A 19,948-nucleotide genomic window follows, 5' to 3' on the forward strand; every position below is an offset into this window, starting at 1 on the left:
TGGATCGAGCTGGGTCAAGTGGCAAGATGATGGTTGTGATGGCAAGTAGTTGGCACTGTCTTGGTTTCATTAAGAATTCGTCTCCATTGCTGGAAGTAAGTCGTCATGTCTTGGAGGAGATTCCCTTCAGTCCAATGGAAATTGTTTCCATACAGATGTCATCAGCATATACGTACTTCTCAATCCGCCCTTTAGGAATCTTGTATGTGTATATTGAACAAAGGGAACCAAAATGGAAGTGGAAGGCTGTTGCAGAGATCTTTAAGGCAAGTGATTTTTTTTTCCTCCCCAACTTGCACGATGAAACTGCAATTATTAAACATTTCTTGGATAAACCGTATCATTGACCTACAAGGAATAATTTACAGCAGCTTGGCTTTCAGCCCAACGTGCCAGACAGTGACGTGGACTGCCATCAGATCAGTACGTTTACTAATAATTATCTTGTTCTACCCTGCTAATGTATAATCTCATCATGCTATAGCAATATTGAAGTATAGCCATAACTTCAGACATGTACAGGAAAACACAGATTAAAAAAAATCTTAGTCCAAACTACATATTTTTCAGATACACTCAGAGCTTGAACCTGGGCTGATGGCTGAGCACAATAGTCTTGACTATGTGGCACGTGCTTCACTCACCAATATAGTTCAAAGAACAGGAGTACTTGTGGCACTTTAGAGACTAAAAAAATTATTTCAGCATGAGCTTTCGTGAGCTACAAATCACTTCTTCGGATGCATAGAATGGAACACACAGACAGCAGATATTTATACATACAGAGAACGTGAAAAGGTGGAAGTATGCATACCAACAGGAAGAGTCTAATCAATTGAGATGAGCTATCATCAGCAGGAGAAAAAAAACTTTTGAAGTGATAATTAAGATGACCCATAGAAGGTATGAGGAGAACTTAACATAGGGAAATAGATTCAATTAGTGTAATGATCCGACCATTCCCAGTCTCTGTTTAAGCCTGAGTTAATTGTATCTAATTTGCATATTAATTCGAGTTCAGCAGTCTCTCTTTGGAGTCTGTTTTTGAAGTTTTTTTGTTGCAAAATTGCCACTTTCAAGTCTGTCACTGAGTGGTTAGAGAGGTTGAAGTGTTCTCCCACTGGTTTTAGAATGTTATGATTCCTGTTGTCAGATTTGTGTCCATTTATTCTTTTGTGTGGAGACTGTTCGGTTTGGCCAATGTACGTTGCAGAGGGGCATTGTTGGCACATGATGGCATATATCACGTTGGTAGATGTGCAGGTGAATGAGCCCCTGATGGTGTGGCTGATGTGATTAGGTCCTATTATGGTGTCACTTGAATAGATATGCGGACAGAGCTGGCATCGGGCTTTGTTGCAAGGATAGGTTTATCCGCAAAAAGAACAGGATATAGTTCAGTTTACTGTGCCACTGATGGAAATAAGAATTGTTACTACGATCAAAGCATGTTCCTGGGTTTCCAGTCCTGGGAACGGGAGCCAGTCACAGATTGTGACAATGGCAGAGATTCCTGACCCTACCTTTTGGCATTGGGAATTGAGTTGCAGTCAGCTCCCACGGACCAGTTTCCAGTCTGCTCAGCCACTGTAAATCCAAGCAAATGTATTTATTTTTTAATGTAGAGGCGAGGAACTGAAGATCTAGAGCCACAAGGGCTGGTTTTGCTTTGTTTTGGTATCAGAAGGGTACTCTCGTATGGAAATCTCTTTGCATTCGTTCTCCTAATGGCATTGTGCATCCTGTAAACTGCAGCCTATTTCCTCTCTATTTGAAAACGTTGTCGTTTCTATGTCTCCAGGGACATACTTTTAGAGATTGCACATCATTAAGATGGCAAACACTTTTTCTGAGTCAACGGTGCTTCTTTTTCTTCTCTGGCCTTCCAGTAAGGAAGTCACTACAGCAGTCACTGGGCACTACTTTAAGAAGATAAGTGTAACACTGCACCCCATATTCTTCCTATTGATATTAGTATGATCTAATTACATAATTACAATGTATTTTATGCAAGATGAGGCATGTGATCTATCACTGGAAAGGTTATAGTTTGCTGAACACAATTATCCTATTTGTATGCATGTATCATTTTTGTCAATATTCATAATGTCAGTGTATCTATTTCACATGTAGCTATTCCTGGGGAATGCCCATTAGCCAAAATGCTCTGTCTAGATGGCTAGCTGGGAAGGGCCCATTCAGGTTAATGAGCCATTAGGAAGAAACAATAGGCCTTAGGAGAATCTTAGCTCCCGTTTGGTGAGCCTTCCTGTGAACACTCCAAACAGCCCCTGGGGGATGGCTGCCGTGACTCTACAGGGACACATGACCACGTTACCTGGTGCTGAACTCCATATTGGGATGTCAGTATTTTTCCACTGACTGACATGAGAACCAAGCTTTGAAACAGAGGGTTCCTGCCATATGCAAAAGCTATATAAGGGAGGGGAGTGACATCATCTGCGTTCTTCACTGACTCCAGACCCAAGAAGACTCTTGGAAACACCGGAGGAGCAAAGACTGAACTGGGGAAAGTGCTGGGCCCAGGCTGAAGGGATTCTTAGCCTGTGAATGGAACACCTGGGGATTCCAAGCTCTAAGCAAGTGCCACTTGCCGCTTAAGAGTCTGCAATCTGCTTGTATCATCACTTTGGGTGAGAATTTGCTACTCATATCCAATCTATTTAGTATATTAAGCGTACTTTGCGTTTTTTGTTTATTTGCTAGGAAATCTGCTTTGATCTGTTTGCTATCCCTTATAATCACTTAAAATCTATCTTTTGTAGTGAATACACTTATTTTTGCTCTATCTAAGCCAGTGTGTGGGAATCATAAATTGAGGCAAAAAGTCTGTTGCATATTTCTCTCCACATTGAAGGAGGGAGCAAATTTTATGAGCTTACTCCATACAGTTCCCTGTGTAGTGCAAGGCGGTATAAATTTGGGTTTACACTCCAGAGGTGGTGTGTGCCTTGAAGGTGCCTTAACTGGAGCCTTCTCATGCAGGGGCTAGTCGGAGAGCCTGCATGTAATTGTAGCTGAGTGTGTCCCTACTTGTATGTGTGCTGGTGAAAGTGCAGGCTGGAGAGGGCTCCCTCTCACAGCAGTATGGTGTGAGAGGGAGCCCAGGCTGGTGGGTCAGGGAAGCTCAGTGGTACCCCAGTTCCAGGTGGCACCCCGGGGGAACCCATCACAATAAGAACTACATATAAAGGGACCCTAAAGGACATCTATGAAACACACACAACACAGTTAAGTTATATTGCAAATATTGCAGCGCCTGAAATTGCCAGGAGCTGAGGACCAACAGCTCTTTGCACAGCCCTTGAAGGTTCAGCTCCACAGTTGTCTTGAGATGATAATACCTTGCTTCACTGCTTGCAAAGAACGCTCTCGTGCTTTCCGATGAATTATTGCCCAGGCTAACTGCGTGTGCCTGCGATGGAGGCACTAGACTATGGGCTGTTTCTCTTCCAATGTCCTGACCAAAGATGTGTGCTCAAGAGGCTCACCTCTGCCCAGGACAATGACACTGAACATAAAGCTGGTCAGGCTGAATTTGCAGGCGTCCACCACTTCAAGCTTCACCTCTTCTCTCTGATGGACATTCCTCTTCTGCTACCTCAGCAGCATGCAGTGCCTCAAAACCCTAAGCACGCAGCCAAGGAAGCAAGCAGCCTGTTGGCTGACCAAAATACTCAGTGTTTTATAACAAGAAATGGGATTAGACATTCCTACAAATGGGGGAGAAAGGACAATCTGTATGCAAGGATAATAAGGCACCGGAATGCTGTAATAATTTAGTCATGCTTTCCCGTTATATAGTGCTTTCAGCTCAAAGCACTGTACAAGCACAAAGGACCAAATCTTAAACTGGGTGCAGAGCCTGAGTGTTCCAGGAGAACAAGTGGGGGAATGGCTACTACCCTACGTGGGTTGCGCAGAGGAGTGGTGTAGCCGCTCCATGGCTGCTAATGCACCCTGTGGTTCCTTGCACCAACTCTATACATGGAGGAATGGAGCAATAGGCAGTGGGTCAATCCTTGTGGATCCACTGCATCTGCTCATTTCTAGCTTGTTTCCCTACCAAAAAACCCACCTGTGCATGAAGACGAAAGGACCCTCTCTCTGTGGCAAGCAGGGGTTTGGCTCCCCTGTGAGGGGTCACAGCATTCTGCCCTCTCTCCTCCCTGCAGTGTGATCCTTGGATCATGGGGGTAGGGTTTGCCCCTAATTATGCCTCACTTCATGGAGTCTATTCGATATCCTCCGCTTTTACTGGTGGGCAGGTGATGCGCAGAAGAGCTAATTGGCTTGCTCAGCTTTGCACAGGAAGTCAGCGTAGAGCTAAGATTAGAGCCTTGAACTTCTGTCCTCCAGCCCCATGCTGTAACTGAGAAAGGATGCCCACACATTGCAAATGTAATGAAACTTGACTGATATTTTTAAAAGCTATAGTTAGGCACTGCTCTTTGAATTCCAGTCCTTTAATGAACAACTTCAGAGGAAGTCCGAGTAGACTTTTTAATGCATGGTGGGCACTGAAATCAGTGGAGCGACACCCCTGGAATCAGGTCCTAAATGAAACAATATATTTGACACTGTAGTGCCCTCTATGACCTGTCACTACAGGGTGTTGGAGCGTGATATAGGCCTGGTCTACACTATGTAAGATTCGCAACTTCAGCTATGGGAACATTGTAACTGAAGTTGAAGTATCTTTTTTCGACTTACCTCCCGTCCTCATGGTGCGGGATCGACAGCTGTGGCTCCCCCTGTTGACTCTGCTACCGCCGCTCGCCCTTATGGAGTTCTGGAGTCAACGGGAGCACGTTTGGGGACCAGTATATCATGTCTAGATGAGACGCGATATATCGATCCCTGATAAACCGATCACTATGTGCTGATCCAGCGAGTAGTGTAGACATACCCATAGACTTCTGCCATCCCTCACTAAATAGTGCCATGCGCTGAAAGCAAGTGGTGCAGAATTCTCAAGGGTGTAGGCACAAAAGAAATCCTGACATATTTCATAAAATGTACATAGGGCTTCTGGTTTTTGGGGGGGGGGGGGGATTATTAATTTCATTGGGAGAGGGGTTATTCTGGCATTTTTTGAGTTCTATATAAACGTCTCATAACTAGTTTTTGGGGGGCTCTCTCTATATATACTGTAATGAGTCATCTGTTCGTAATGTTCCCCATTGCACTTTAATGTAGCGTTTCAAACAGCACTGCATTAAAGCACACTAGGGAACCTTTAGAGCGTGTCAGCAGGATCTACATGGACTAATTAATGCGCAGCACATTGGTGTGCTTTAGAAATCACACCCTCATAGAGTGCATTACTGGTCCATATACATAATCCATTAGGTACAAGAAGGCTGGATAGAATTCAATATTTGGTGGGGGGGTTTATGATTTTGACAGATAATAGTGATGATTTTTAAGCATTTTTTTCTATTTTTATCAATTATGGGGGGAGGGTCAGACAATAATTAATAACCATCATTGTTGAGATTCCAAGAGTTAAAGCTCTGTAATCATTACCGCACAAGTTGTCAACATCACATATGTGAATATACAAAGTAAATAGCCTTAAATCAAACTCCAAGTTCTCAAGCACAGTTTTCTTACTCTGCCTATTTGTACATTTTTGTTTTTATTGAAGGAAATATTTTGTTGATTTGTGAGTGTGCAGCAAAATCGACGTTTACTGACATTTGCTGAAAAAAACAACAACCACCCTAATTCTTCCAAGCCTAGATTCAATTTACAATCTCTGGTGCTTTTTCTGGTGTTTATTGAATAAACACCAACGTCATATTTTTTTTTTGTATTGAGCGTTTTATTGATATTTTTGAGTTAAAACTGAGAATCAGAAGCCTGAACGCATGTTTTTATATGGTCACATCTGCCAGTTATTGGGCGTCTGTGAGATGATTCAGTGTTTGTTTGAGTTTCAAAATCTCTACAATAGTTAAAGGTTGCTATTTAAATTCTCCTAACTCCAGCTGGGTTACATTTTTCAGCCCAAAAATAATTTTTGAAACACCGGGCCTTTTTACTAAATGTTTTGAAAATGTCCAGTTTGTCAACAAAAAAATGAAAATTCGAGAAGTTTCTTAGTAAAAAATAAAATAAAATAGAAAATGTCCATGAAAACTTTTGAAAATGAACGTTCCTTTCTTTCAAAAGCTTTTACAGAAAATACTTACTGTTTTCCAACCAGCCTATTTAAGAAATGGGACCATTTTCTGTTCTCTGCTAAGACTTACTTAGTTTGAGTTGGGCACTTAAAAAAAATCTTTGTCTCACGGTATGTTTACACTACCTGCCAGATCGGCGGGCAGCGATCGATCCAGCGGGGATCGATTTAGAAGTAAATCGCCCCCCAAGTGGTTTCCCATCGACTCCTGTACTCCTCCACTGCGAGAGGCTCAGACAGGGTTGACAGGGGAGTGGCAGCAGTTGACTCACCGCAATGAAGACACCGCTGTAAGTCGATCTATGTAAGTCGACATCAGCTACGTTATTCATGGCTGAAGTTGCGTAACTTAGATCGGTGCCCCCCTCCCCCCAATATAGATCGGGGTCAGAAAGATTGTGGTAGTTTTCATGAGTCGTAAAAAGGGGCATTATCTGATTGCAAAATACTTTCCTCATTGTATGGGAAGTCGTTGTCCGTATATAGCTTGTTTAATGTGCTTCACCTTTTGGGCCAGATTGACTTGTGCAAGGAGCCCACTCCCTGCTTACATCTTGTGCAGCGACCGGGCTCAGTTAGCTGGAGTAAAACTAAGCAACTAAACAACGTTTCTTGCAGCATATCCTGCCCCCATTGGGGTGTAAATGGTCGTCACTCAATTGAAGTATTTAGAGCTATGACACTTTACACCAGCTGAGGATCACTGATGTCGTCAGATGCCTATGTCTGGTCCTTTTCAGTTGCACTTGTCACAAGTGCCCTTTAAGATGGAAGAAGGGCTCGCAGTTGGGCTTAGGAGTGGGCACCTGAGTCTGAGAGCGAAGGAGACTGTATGAATCAGACTTGGAGAGTCAGACGCAGGCAAGGTGGGTGAGAGCTCCCTGAGACCCAGAGAGAGAGGGACAAGAAGCAGCAAGAAAATACTGGCAGGAGTTGCTTGGGTGAGAGCATTAGGGAGAGCTGAGTCTGGGGGCAGAACAGGAACTGAAGAAAGCCGCTGGAGAGGACTGGCCATTTTTGGGAAACCCTGCTGAACTGCAGGAAGGTTTGTGCATAGGTTCCTGGGCAAAGGGGAGAAACCAGCTTGGTCCAGGGATACTGAGCCCAGAAACAAGAGGGTTGTTGTGGGAGGCTGGCTTCTCCTGGGCAGGTGTAGGCCTCCTCCTAGAGGAGTGGAATGCTGCAGGAGGGCGAGCCCCCTGGGTGAAGACCCGGACTGCAGGAAGGCTGGTTGCTGTCATGGAGGGAGGTCTGAAGAGAGGGGCCTTGGATCCGGGCAAAAGGGACTGGGAACAGAGTGCTGCTGTTCACTCTTGGATGGGTGATTTGGAGGCGAATGGGGAAAATCGTATGTTTATATGGGAATTGGAGAATGGTTTGACAACAAGGATTTTGGGGAATTACAGCCCTAGTGTATGTGAATAAATTTGTACTGTTCTTTTCGTGGGTGGACACAAAGGAAAACAGAGACTTGGCGCACCTGTCGTGCCATGACTTGGCACTGGAGGGGGTTTGAGGCAGGACTGCCCTGCCGCAGTGGTTAATGTGGATTTATGCTCCACAGGAGGGGGATTATTTCTCTAGATCCACACATAGAGGGGACTTTCTGTGCATGGAGAGGGATCCAGTGATTTACATGCACTTTTTCCACTGTATTCATGCACATGGTTATAGGGGGCAGGCCTAGGGTTGCACTGGGGATGAATGTGTATCTTTCTGCTAGCACTGGATCCCAGGTTGTATTACCTGTTGTGCATCCCCCTGATATCGCCCTGTGGAGCAGAACCCTTCTCCGTGGGATGTGCAGGTGGAAGAAACACTGGGAGTTTCATTGCCAGGGAACAGTTGAGAGCCACAGGGAGCTGCAGGACCAACAGGGAGGCACGTTGCCTCTGCAAGGATGGCCCTTGGCCTGCTGAGGATCCCTGGGGGGCTCTGTCTGGGGCTGGCCTTGCTGCTGTTTTGGGGGGCACTCAGGAATTTGGGGGAAACTTGGTGAGAATTCAGAACCTCGCAGCATCGTTTTCTCCTTGGCCTCCCTCCTGCGGGTGGGAGCTGGTTCCTAGGTCTTAAATGGCACTGAAGTGGAGGAGGGCTGTAGAGGGCTCCTGTCAGCATTATCAGCGATGGAAGCAGAGCTTGCACATAAATACTCCATTGTCAGTCGACTGAAGCTGTGGAGGCAGCCGAGGATTTTCTGTCTTTCGCAGCACTTCAGAAACACTGAAGCCCTGGGTGCCAGAACAGAGGGAGTTGATTTTTGGAGGCAGAAAATTCAGAATTTCTTCCTTGCCAGCGTAGAGGAGTTAGAATACAGGAATAGCAATGTTAATTAATGTCCCTTCATAGAAGCTGGTCCGTGTGTTTTTATATAAATGGTATCCACAGCAGCGCTGCCCTCAAGATCCACCCCCTCTTCCTCACTTCAGTCTAAGCGATTCTTTCCCTGTACCTGATAATTGCATGTCTGCCTGCAGAGTTCAGGTAAACTCCTACCTTCTTCTGAGCTGTGGTGGGAAGCAGAAGTCTTAACTGCAAGTGCAGGGCAGGAAAGTTTGGAGAGGGAATGTGCTGTCAGGAGTACCTTATGCAGCTCCATTACGGCCTCCCCCCTCATGGCAGCTGCCATCCATAGCCGACAGCAGCTGTGTCCTTACGAAAGTAGGTAACCCTTGTCTTGCCACACACCAGCTGGGATATAGCTTGTGTCTCAGCATGTCACTTGAGTGCTAGGTTAGAATTTTGCCCTGCTGCATTACCGGAAATAGAGGTGTGTCTCTCCCCGTAGCCTCCCTGCTTAGTGCACCTACACAGCAGATGGCGGGGGGGGGTTGGCCTTTTTATGCACAACAGCTTTTCAGGATGTTTTAGCAGCTCACTAGCTTTAACTCACTGTTTGAAGAGGTTGCTCTATTTTCCTACGGTGCAGACTACAATAAACATAGAGAGAGCAAAGTGTGCCATTAGCAGCACGACAGAGGTCCTCTCCTTGCACTAGTGGACCTGCGTGATGGGCAGTTTTACCAGAGGGTCCTTCTGGCATTGTCAAGCAGAGGCTTCAGTCGTGACCAAAGTAAATTGCTAACTAGATTCTGCAGAAAATGAGGACAAACCCAGAACCGCGCAGCTTTTTCATTGCCATAAATATATTTATTCTTGTGACATCTTTTGATTACCCTTCCGGAAACCAATTAAACGTTCAGTGCCAATACACAAACAACTTTTAGGTATTTATGACCTGACAAAGAGCATTTGTTTCCTTTCATTTGAATAGCTAGCTATTGCCACATCAAGTCTCTGCTAGCAGAAGGAGATCCCATAATTGACTTGAATCCTGTACAAGGAGCTAGAAGGAAACTGTGCAGTCAGAAAAGTTAGTCCAGCCTTAGCCTGAGAGCAGTAATATGTGTTGTTTTTTTTAAACAGCTCATTGTTTAAGGAGCTAAGAGGAAAAAACGTGGAGGATGAAAAGATCCTAAAGAATTTGACACAGAAAATTGCCAGTTAGGATTCATAAAGAAAAACTTATAAAGATCCTTTACTATTATCAGTAATACCTGTACTTTTCTAAAAGCGGATTTAGTGATAAAATGGAGAATACAGACTAGATTCTGACCACAGAAACCATCTATGCATATGCTATGGGTGAAATTCCTGCCCCCTGGAATCCCAGGTGAAGTTCTGACCCAAATGGGAGTTTTGCCCTTGACTGCAGTGGGGTCAGGATTTCACCCTGAAATTCCATTATTGACATAAGAGTTGATTGTATGATGCTTGACAACACACCATTTGGTATCCATCTTTTCATGCTTCCACAGCCTGAAGAAGCTTGTCACTTGCACAGAGTTGGTCCAGTAAAAGATATTATCTCACCTACCTTGTCTCTCTTTATATCCTGGGACCAACACAGCTACAACAACACTTCAGTGGAGTTAGGCAAATGCTGAGAACTTCTAACCCCCCTGTTCTCCCATAAAGCTTTCCTTTTGGGATGATGACATTAATTTTGCTGTGTGCTGTGTTGCAAAGTGACTAGAGGAAGGGAAGAGTGCATGATGTAGCCGTGACTGTAAAAGAACCTTTTCTATTTCAGCCTTTTATGTTCATTGGTCATTTCAGGGAATTTAATACCTGGGACAGTTCAGATGTAACTGAAGTTGGAGCTTTCTACTGAAATCTGTAATCCTGAATGTGGCTGCCATATTCACTCTAGAGATGAGTGTGAATCACAAAATCTGCATATATATTTAGTCCTGACTATATAGGGCCAGATTCATAGCTGGTGTAAATCAGCATAGCTCTGTTTACTTCAGTACAGCTACACCAATTTATACAAGCTAAAAATCTGGTCCATAAACAATTATCTTGATAAGAATTCGCTTTATTAAGGCTTGCCAAACTCATTTTCACTTAATCTTTCACACTCACTGGACAACATTTTCCCACAATGGGTTGTTTAACCTAAAATCACATATTCATTTGCTTGTCAACTTGCGTGAAAATAGAGAGCAGTTACTCCAGATTCATATCGTTGTTACTGACAAAAGAATCTAGTTCAGTATGTTCAGGCTGGGCCAGGGTATATTGATAAAACATTTGACACAGTAACTGCTATGCAGAATTTCCATTTAACAGAAAATTCTCTGATTTCAAAATTTGGTTTCATTCTGAATCAGAACAAAAGGTCGAATTTAGAAATTTCTGCAAAACAAAATTTCCAAAAAAAAAAATTGCTTCAGGTCAGTCAAAACATTTTGTTTTGATAAAATAAAAATATTTCATTTTTATTTTGACTCTGTTTCATTTTTTAACCATTTAAAAGAAATGGAAACAGGTCATTTTGATGCCCAAAATCAAAACATCACAAAAATGTCAGTGTGTTCTATTTTGACATCACAACCCTTTGTTTTGATTTTTTTTTCCCCAGAACAAAATTTTGTCAGCCAACATATTCCTTGTCAAGGAATTGACATTCTTGATTCAAAAATTTTCCTCTGGCTGTAATTATCAGGAGACAACATGATTTCATTATCATGTAACTAGTGCAGATTACAGTGGGGTTTACTCAACCAAATCCCCTGCTAACGCAACTTGGCATAGCTCCATTTGAGACAAATCTGCCCAGAGTTGTGCTAGGCACTTCACAGCAGTAGTCTGATGCTATGCAAGGAGGAAGGATGAATGGAGTTTATAGCAGTAAGATCACATGGTTTCTCAACAGGCTAGCACTCAACGTGGTGGAGTAGAATTGTGGCTTTTTGGGGGAGTGGGGTGGAGTTATTTATCAAATAAGTACATACCTAAGCTGATTCATTCCGTGCAGACATCAAACAGACATCTACATTTGCTATGTAATCTTGAGATAGGGGCTAAAGTGTCATGCAGAATTTCACAAACTAAACTATGAGCCATTGATCTTATTAGGGAACTCTGGTTCACAAACGGATGGCAGACTCCTTATTTCTATTTATGTATACTGTTTACATGTAAATCCACACTATGAGAAACATAGTACTGGGCCTTAATATATAATTTATGAACATGTATCAGTAAGTAACCAAACATGTGTAACTGCCCGTCAACGTGAGTAAAGGTTAGACAATCTGACCCATAATCATTAAATGCTGTTACATGATCATAATGTGTATATATATGCATGTAAAGTTCCTCATATTGGTAAATAGGGTGTATGTATAAAGAAATATCTGTACGGTGCCATCCACTTTTAAGTCAAACTCCCCAAAGAGATTGTCAAGGCTGATTCCTCACTCTGGCACTTCGAGCGCAGAAGTCGGGGGCCCACAAAGATTCTAAAAATTAATACTGACCACTCCAAGCTGATATTAAACTCCCAAGGTTTCAGCTTCTCTCTGACCTTGGATGGGTAGATGCTGCCACCACCCAAGTGCAAAAACCCCTTTGAGAACGCAGGAAGGTGCACTTGGGAATTCCTTCCTCTGGGATACCCTCAAGCCCTTTCACACACACACACACACACATACCACACCCCTGGGGAAGAGCTGAGAAAAAAAAACAGAGGAAATCAACTGTTGCCACCAGCTAATTAAACAACATGTGCACAAACCTCTTAGGACATAAAAATCCAACCCTGTTCTTAAAAAAGGTAAATTTTATTAAAAACAAAAAGAAAAAAAATACATTTGGAATTTAGGCTTTTTGCTATGTTTAAAAAAAAAAAACAATTACAAGGATTAAGCATCAAGACAGCTTCTTCAGGTCCAGCTTAAAGGTTACACGCAAAACAAAAGCACCTAGGATTAGCACAGAGGAGTCTACAAGCCATAAAGAGATAAAAGAGATAAACCTAACTGCATCTTTGTAGACATTTCCTGAGCTACTTACATATCTGGGGTTTCAAATGAGTAGTTTCTAGTTATCGTTTGATGATTTTCATACCTGGCCCGAAGCTTTTTATAGCATAGTTCCAGTTCTGTCTCTGGTCTCCGGAAAACAACACAGACAGGCCAAGGGGAAGTTTTTTCTCCCCAATTCCGAGAAGTTCTAGCCTTCCCATTGGCCCTTTTGGTCAGGTGCCCCCTCCCTTCCTTTTACCTATGCAGGAAGACGTTTTAACCCTTTATAGATAAAGCAAGTAGAGAACAACCACCAAGAGGGATTTATAGCTAACTGGCTGGCTGGGTGTCCCTAAAAGGGAACTCCCCCCCCAACACCTTTCATTTATCACCGAGATCAATGAGGAATTTTGCCTTGATAACTAGTGTTATGTTAATAAGAAGTACCTAGCACAAAAGGTGATGTGCTTCGCTCAATTTTGGGAGGTAGAAATTAACGGATAAAAGTACGAGTGAACCAGATCCTGGGCAGATATAAATTGGTGTTGCTCTACTGCAGGGATCGGCAACCTTTGGCCTGCGGCCTGCCAGGGAAAGCTGCTGGCAGGCCTGGATGGTTTGTTTACCTGCAGCATCCACAGGTTTGGCCGATTGCAGCTCCCACTAGCCACGGTTTGTCATTCCAGGCCATGGGAGCTGCGGGAAGCAGTGTGGGCCAAGGGATGTGCTGGCCGCTGCTTGCAGCAGCCACCATTGACCTGGAACGGCAAACCATGGCTATTGGGAGCTACGATTGGCCGAACATGCGGATGCTGCAGGTGAACAAACCATCCCAGCCGGCTAGTGGATTTCCCTGACGGGCTGCGTGCCAAAGGTTGCCGATCCCTCTTCTACTGAATTCAGATGAGACTGCTTGTGTGAGTAACTGCTCCCCAACACAGAAAGGGTTGCACAGTGTGCTGTTTCTGTGAGAATAGGCTCACCCAGAAAAGTGAGGATGCATAATCTACCCCTATAAGGATGGGTCCCTGTCTCAGGGAATAGTTGAAAACAAACGTAGCAGGATTAGTATTCATTTCTTAGTGTTTTTGTGGTGGGTGAATTAAGAGACATTCTTCTCATGCAAGATTAATAGCTCACAGTAAGAGTGGTTACAGGTCTCTACTCAGGGCAAGGCTGGACTTACAGTGTTTTTGCTTCTCAGTTGCCATGGGCTTCCATGGCTCATCTAGCACACAGTGTGGTTCCAATCCTGTGCCCACTGATTTCCATAGCAGCAGGCTTTAGACTGTCAATTTCGCAGCACTTGAACTGCAGCTTTTTCTGCCAAGTAGTAAAGAATGGAAGCATATTTTGGCTTCACAAAAAACCTATCTAAAATATATACTAAAATATTAGGAAATTGCCCTCTCCCTCTTTAATGAGTCATTTGGAAGATGAAAGCAATTACTAAAGGTCACAAAGTTTCCAAGGGTTTGATATTCTTGAACCTAGGAACTTCTAAGAAATGTTACATTATGAATTCTGACTTATCCAGACCCTACTGATTGCAGGCTACGGTTACATTTATGTGGGTGTCCTTACCTCATTCTCTTGCCTTTAGATGGCAAATTACAATGGCATAAGGGCTCTTTTTCACAATTCAGGAGGCACATGTAAAATTAAATTGCATAAATGTACCGTAGCTGTATGCAGTGTTGTTGTGGCCGTGTTCGGCCCAGGACATTAGAGAGACAAGGTGGAGGAGGTAATATCTTTATTGGACCAACGGCTGTTTCTTGTCTCTTACCAACAGAAGTTGGTCCAATAAAAGATACTGCCTCACCCACCTTGTCTTTATAAATCTACTGTTCAGTTCTAATATCTGTTAATAAACAATGACTATAGGGCATATGTTCCCATGGCTTGCGTTAATAAACATGTTCTACAAAACCTGTCTCAAAAGTCTGTGTGCTAGCCAGAAAAACCTCCTATGTGCTAGGTTGCCAGACCCAAAATATGGTAACGTATATAAGGTCACAGCAAAGATTCACAGATCCCACTCTTTAAAAGTTGGGATCTAATGACATCCCCTCTTCAGATGGCCTAGGTTATGGAAACCTCTCAGAGTGTGCCTAGAACTCCACTTCCCTGTTCTTACAACCCCCTTCTTAGGGGAGCCACGATTTCATCATTTTGTGAGGCGTTGGTTTGGTTGGCTCTTTGTTGTTCGTGTTTATTCTTGATGTGTATTATTTGAGTTGAAAGACTCTTGTTATACGTTTGTGTTAGGGAAGGTCTAGCCATTTATTCTTTTTAAAATAAAATACTTGGCCAATCCTACAATAACAAGCTTCTGACAATTGCCTGGTGTGTAGTTTTCCATCTTCTCTTATAATCCTCTTTTCTTCTACTTCTTTCATTCTCTCGTGTTCTCGCTGTTACAACCATTTATTTCTAGCAGTTGTCAGTCCTTTCAGTTTTCTAAATCTTTCTTCTTTGCATAAGCGGAATGTCTTTCCTCACGTCTGTAGGTTCCTTGAAGCCACATTGCCACACTGTTGTCATCCCTCAGGATTTTACCTTGTGATATTTGGTGTTTTTTTGGAAAGCCCCAGTATTGGGAGACCTGTGATTACATAAGTGTCTTGGCTTTCATTTAAAAAAAAATGTTTCTAGCCCTCATAACTGCAGGGAAAAACTGAACACCACGAACCCTAAAGGCTCAAAAACCAGAATACAAATAGAGCACACAAAATATTTCCATCTTCTGAAAGTTGTTTGATTTTTAAGCCCTTCTCATTACTTTTGAGGTCCTGGGGTTGGTAGTGGTGCATTGTGGATACCTGAACTCATGTTGAATATTGCCTGACTCCCCAGGCAGTCTCACTGAAGTTAGTGGGACTTCTTGTGAGGTGAAGGTATTACTCAGTGAGACAAAGGGGATCACCATGTGAGCCTTAATGTTTAGGGCCAGATACTCAGCTAGTGTCTATGGATCTATGTTGCTTGACACTAGTTGAGGATAAAACCCTTAATTTTGAATAGTCATAATCTGCACGCTTCATTGTGTGTAGTATTTTTTTTTACCCCATTCAGTTCTGTTGATAGAGCAGAACTTCAAAGAAAGACAAAGACTATCTTAGTTTCCATTTCACTCTCTAATCCCTGGTTCTCTTTTCAGTTTCTCGCTTACCGTATCTCCCTTTTGTTAAATGTCCTCTCTTCTCCATCTTTCTCTAATTACATCTAAAGACTAGAGCTCCTCTTCCCATTTTAAATCGTATTCCCATTATCAGTCTGATAAACATTAATGTGACTCTTCCGTATTTCATTAGTTTTGTTCTTGCCCATATTTGAGTGTCTCTCAGACATTAAGTCAACAGAGAGACTCCATATTGCGTCCTTATTTTGCCATATTTAAAGTCAAGCTTGCTACCAGCCCGGAACAGGCAGCTACTTAACAGAGCGCTGCAATTAGCTTTGTTTGTTTCAGATGTTTCTCTTCCTGTCTCCTTCGTTGAGTCTGCCTTTAGTTTTGATAAATCCCAAATGGGGCTTCCATAGAACAGGCGTTAGAGTGGTTCCTAAGAACAGCTTGAAAAAATAAGTAGTATTTTTATCTTTCTTACATCAGAACTAGAGGGGAAAAAAACTTCTTTAATTAACAAAGACTAGTCTGGCTGTCTGCACTAAAAACATGATGCTGCATTTTGAGATGCATTTACCGTGGTATGCAAATATGGCATGAAATAAATTACAGAAGAAATAAAAACGTGTGTGAGGTGTTCTTGCACTGATCTGACATCTCTGGGGTCTGGAAGAAAATTCTGCTCCAGGTTGGACAAAATGTGAAGAGAATGTAGAAAAGTTACAGTAAGACCTAGAGTCAGATCCTCAACTGGTGTAAATTAGCATTGCTTTGTTGAAGTCAGTGAAGCTGTGTTGACGTACACCAGTTGAAGATCTGGCCCCATCCCAGCCTGGGGACCAGTCATGCTGGATTCTGGAGAATGAAACACAACGCACACTGCAGTCCTTGTGCACTGTGGATGACGCTCATGCTTTGGTAGAGGGCCCATTGCCAGATCCTACATGACAAGGTGTCATGCAAGTGAGCTTCTGCATCACCTTTGCACTGGGAGCGGGTGAGTCCCACAGCCACTTCAAAACCCACGTGGATGATTTAGAAGAGGACCTGCTCCACCTAGACCTAAGTAGATCCAGTAACTAGGAACCTTCACATGAGGGGCCCCAAGGAGCAGCATCCACTCTTCAGGCCTGTCAGCTGGGGTATTAGCCATGACAGCATTGTGCACTGATGCAGAGGGGCTGTGCTTCACTGCTGTGGTCTGCCCTGGTGTTTGGGGGATGGTTCTGTCATCTTCAATCTCCATTTCATTACCATGTCCTAACTCTCTTCATGCTTGGTGGGGGTTGGAATTGAACACATAAGCCCCTGCAATGCCCAAAGGCCTTTGTGCTCCCAGCAGAAGTGTATGCATGGATCTGATCCAATCAATATTCTCCTCAATTGTGATGGTGTGTCAGATGGAGCAAGGGACGAGAGGGCGTGGGAGCAGCGTGGGTCTGTCTGGGAATGGATCTTCAGTCTGGAACTGAAGTGGTGCATAATGGCAGTTTTGTTAAGAATGAGATACTCCTGAACACCGATTCAGATAATGGTACAGGCATCCAGCTGTGAAAAGGATATTAACTGGTGCTGTCAGGTGAATATTTTTTCCACTGTACACAAGTGTATTTCTCTCACTCTCTTTTGACTGGATCAGGATCTGGGCTACAAAAAATGAAAAAGAAACCAGTTGACAGCTATTATAGTATAGGTCACAGAGAAAAACTGTATTTTCCCTTGGGAATTTGGTTTTGCTTTTCATGGTATAGTGGCTTTATACTGTACTTAGATTTCAAATTCTCTGAGCATCAACACAGTAATTATTTAAGATAAAAATTCCGTTAAACTAGTGTTGCTCTGTGGATAGTGTGGTCTAATTCTTGCTTTAGCATTGTTTTACCTGTAAATGAACAGATTTATGCTAATATGGACTATTAGTCCTCATCAAGGTGTAAATGAAACAGACAATAGTAAGAGGGAGTTTAATATCTTTAAGCAATGTCCAGTCAAATCAGAGTTATTTGCCTGAATCTCACAGGATAGTTTGAGTTGCTACTTGCAAAGAGCATACAAGTGGAGATAAATGTCTCGTCAAGCACTGTTGATCTTTCCACAGTAGCTATGTCCATATGTGATGGCCTTCGCTTGTGGGGAGCATTGCCTAGGGGTCAGGCTTAGGCCCTTCAAATTGTGGAGCGTATGTTGGTAGGGGAGCTCAAGCCCTCCCATTCCACCAAACTCCAGCCCAGAGCCTTGTGAGGGCTATCAAAATTCTGGTAGCCTGGGTTGCCCTCCCTGGGCCACTTTCTGCCATCTCATGGTTGCCCATAGCTTGCTGTCTATGATTAGATATGCAGGTGGTGAGCTCACCGCTTGGCACCTCCTTGTGGCCACGCATGGCATGGTAGCTCCCTCTGTCTCGGGGCAGCAGCTGTCTCTTGCGATGGCTTGGCCCTCAGCCAGGTCAGTTCCAACTAGGGTGACCAGACAGCAAGTCTGAAAAATCGGGACAGGGAGTGAGGGGTAATAGGAGCCTATATAAGAAAAAGACCCAAAAATCGGGACGGTCCCTATAAAATCAGGACATCTGGGCACCCTAGTTCCAACTCTCTCCCCTGCTGGGATAGTCCGTAAAGAAAGCAAGAGGAATTAACGCAAATAAATGGAGTCCATATGTGAGAGGGAATGCCTCCCTCTGAGGGCGTCCCTGAAGCATGTCCTCCCTTCCCTCAGAGAGGGACCTTTGGTAGGGAGAGATTCTGCCTTCCGTCAGCTCTTTTCTCAGGAGCTGCTAGGTGCACGTTTGCTCTCTTTCCTGATCTGCCCCCCAAGGGAGCTGTTCCATATCCTTTAACTTCTCCTCTAGTCTGTGCATGACTTGCAGGTGTGGCGGGGCACGGCTGGCTGAGCCCAGAGCAACCCCTTAACCTCTTGTTGCCCAGTGTGGGGTTTGTATACATTAAGGTATTACATCCCCAAAACCCCACGATGTGCAGTTACACCTACCCAGGAGCAGGTAGGGAAGAGGATATTGATTCTGAGTCACAATCTGCTGCTTGGTTTCCCCCTGCTCCAAGAGGGGGGAGTCCTTTGTGCCGACCCTAGACCATCGTCACTCTGCTCCCTGTTTTTCATTAGTTGTCCCCCATATTCGTTTGGTTTCTGGGTCCAGTAGTCCCTCCTGCTAGGCTTGTGGAGGGGCCTTTAGAAATGAGTGGGCTTGCACCCACCCAGCTCCCGGGTTTTCCTGTAAGGCCAACCCTAGACTTGGTGATGGGTACACACTGCAGCACAATGATGTAGCAATACCCTGCTCACTGGGGGGTGGGAGAGATAGCCAAGGTTCCATTCATTCTCCAAACCTTCTCCACTCACCCATGAAGGATGGGGGAGTACTGGCCCTGTGGAGTGTGCATCTCATGCTGCACTGCTACCCCTGGTATGGATATGGGTATGGGTAGTCAGTGCAGGGAAATGGGGGGAATACCTTACACCTCTGCATGGGTGTGCAGGACTGGACACAATGAGGCCCTAGGGGAGCTAAAGTTTGGCTAGTATTAAGGTGAATAGAGCACCAGACTGGGACTCAGGAGACCTAATTTCTATTTCTGGCTCAACCACTGGCCTGCTTGATGAGCTTGGACAAATCATGTCACTCCTGTGTGCCTCAGTTTTTCCATCTGTAAAATGGGGATACTGAACTCCTCTTTGTAGAGTGCTTTGAGATCTGATAAAAGCTAGGTGGTATTATTAAATCTGTGTTTAAAAAGTAAAATTAAACCCTTGGAAAATACAACACAATATTCTCTGAAATTGTTTCCCTATGTAGGAGAGGTCACATAGCACGTCATTTTTGTTCTCTTAAGTGCAATATGTAGAAGTCATCTGAAGTGTGAGGTGGTGGTCGAAAGTACATGATTTTTATTGAGTAGTAAGGAAAATAGTCGCCGCAAGTTATCACTGAGTGCACAGCACCCTTCTTATTCACACATACTTTTCAAAATGTCCTGTCCACAATCACGTAGATTTTTCCATTGTGAAGTTAGGATGTTCTGTTTGGCGAAGTTCTCTTTTGCAGACGGTAGCCAGGAGCTAATTATTGCAAGACAAGGGATACATAAAAAACAATACACAGAAGTTTTGTTGAAAAATGTGAATCACAGTAGAGTGCTTGGCAACAGAAGAAATAAGCTAAATAATTTTGGTTTGAAATGAGTCCCTGGAAAATCAATATATCAAACTGGTGGTGCAGATGGGATCGGGGGGGAAAAAGGCCAAAGCACATTTGCAAGGAAACAATGGGGCTATATGACA

The 19,948-nt window shown here is 43.7% G+C and overlaps 1 protein-coding gene across 2 annotated transcripts in view; it reads left to right on the plus strand.

Annotated features, from left to right (window-relative positions):
• PLCB1 (phospholipase C beta 1) overlaps window positions 1–19,948 on the plus strand; it is a 663,557-nt gene that overhangs the window by 164,705 nt on the left and 478,904 nt on the right. The gene's annotated exons all lie outside the window — the stretch shown is intronic.

The sequence above is a fragment of the Gopherus flavomarginatus genome, chromosome 4, assembly GCF_025201925.1.
Source record: "Gopherus flavomarginatus isolate rGopFla2 chromosome 4, rGopFla2.mat.asm, whole genome shotgun sequence".
Lineage (NCBI taxonomy): Eukaryota > Metazoa > Chordata > Testudines > Testudinidae > Gopherus > Gopherus flavomarginatus.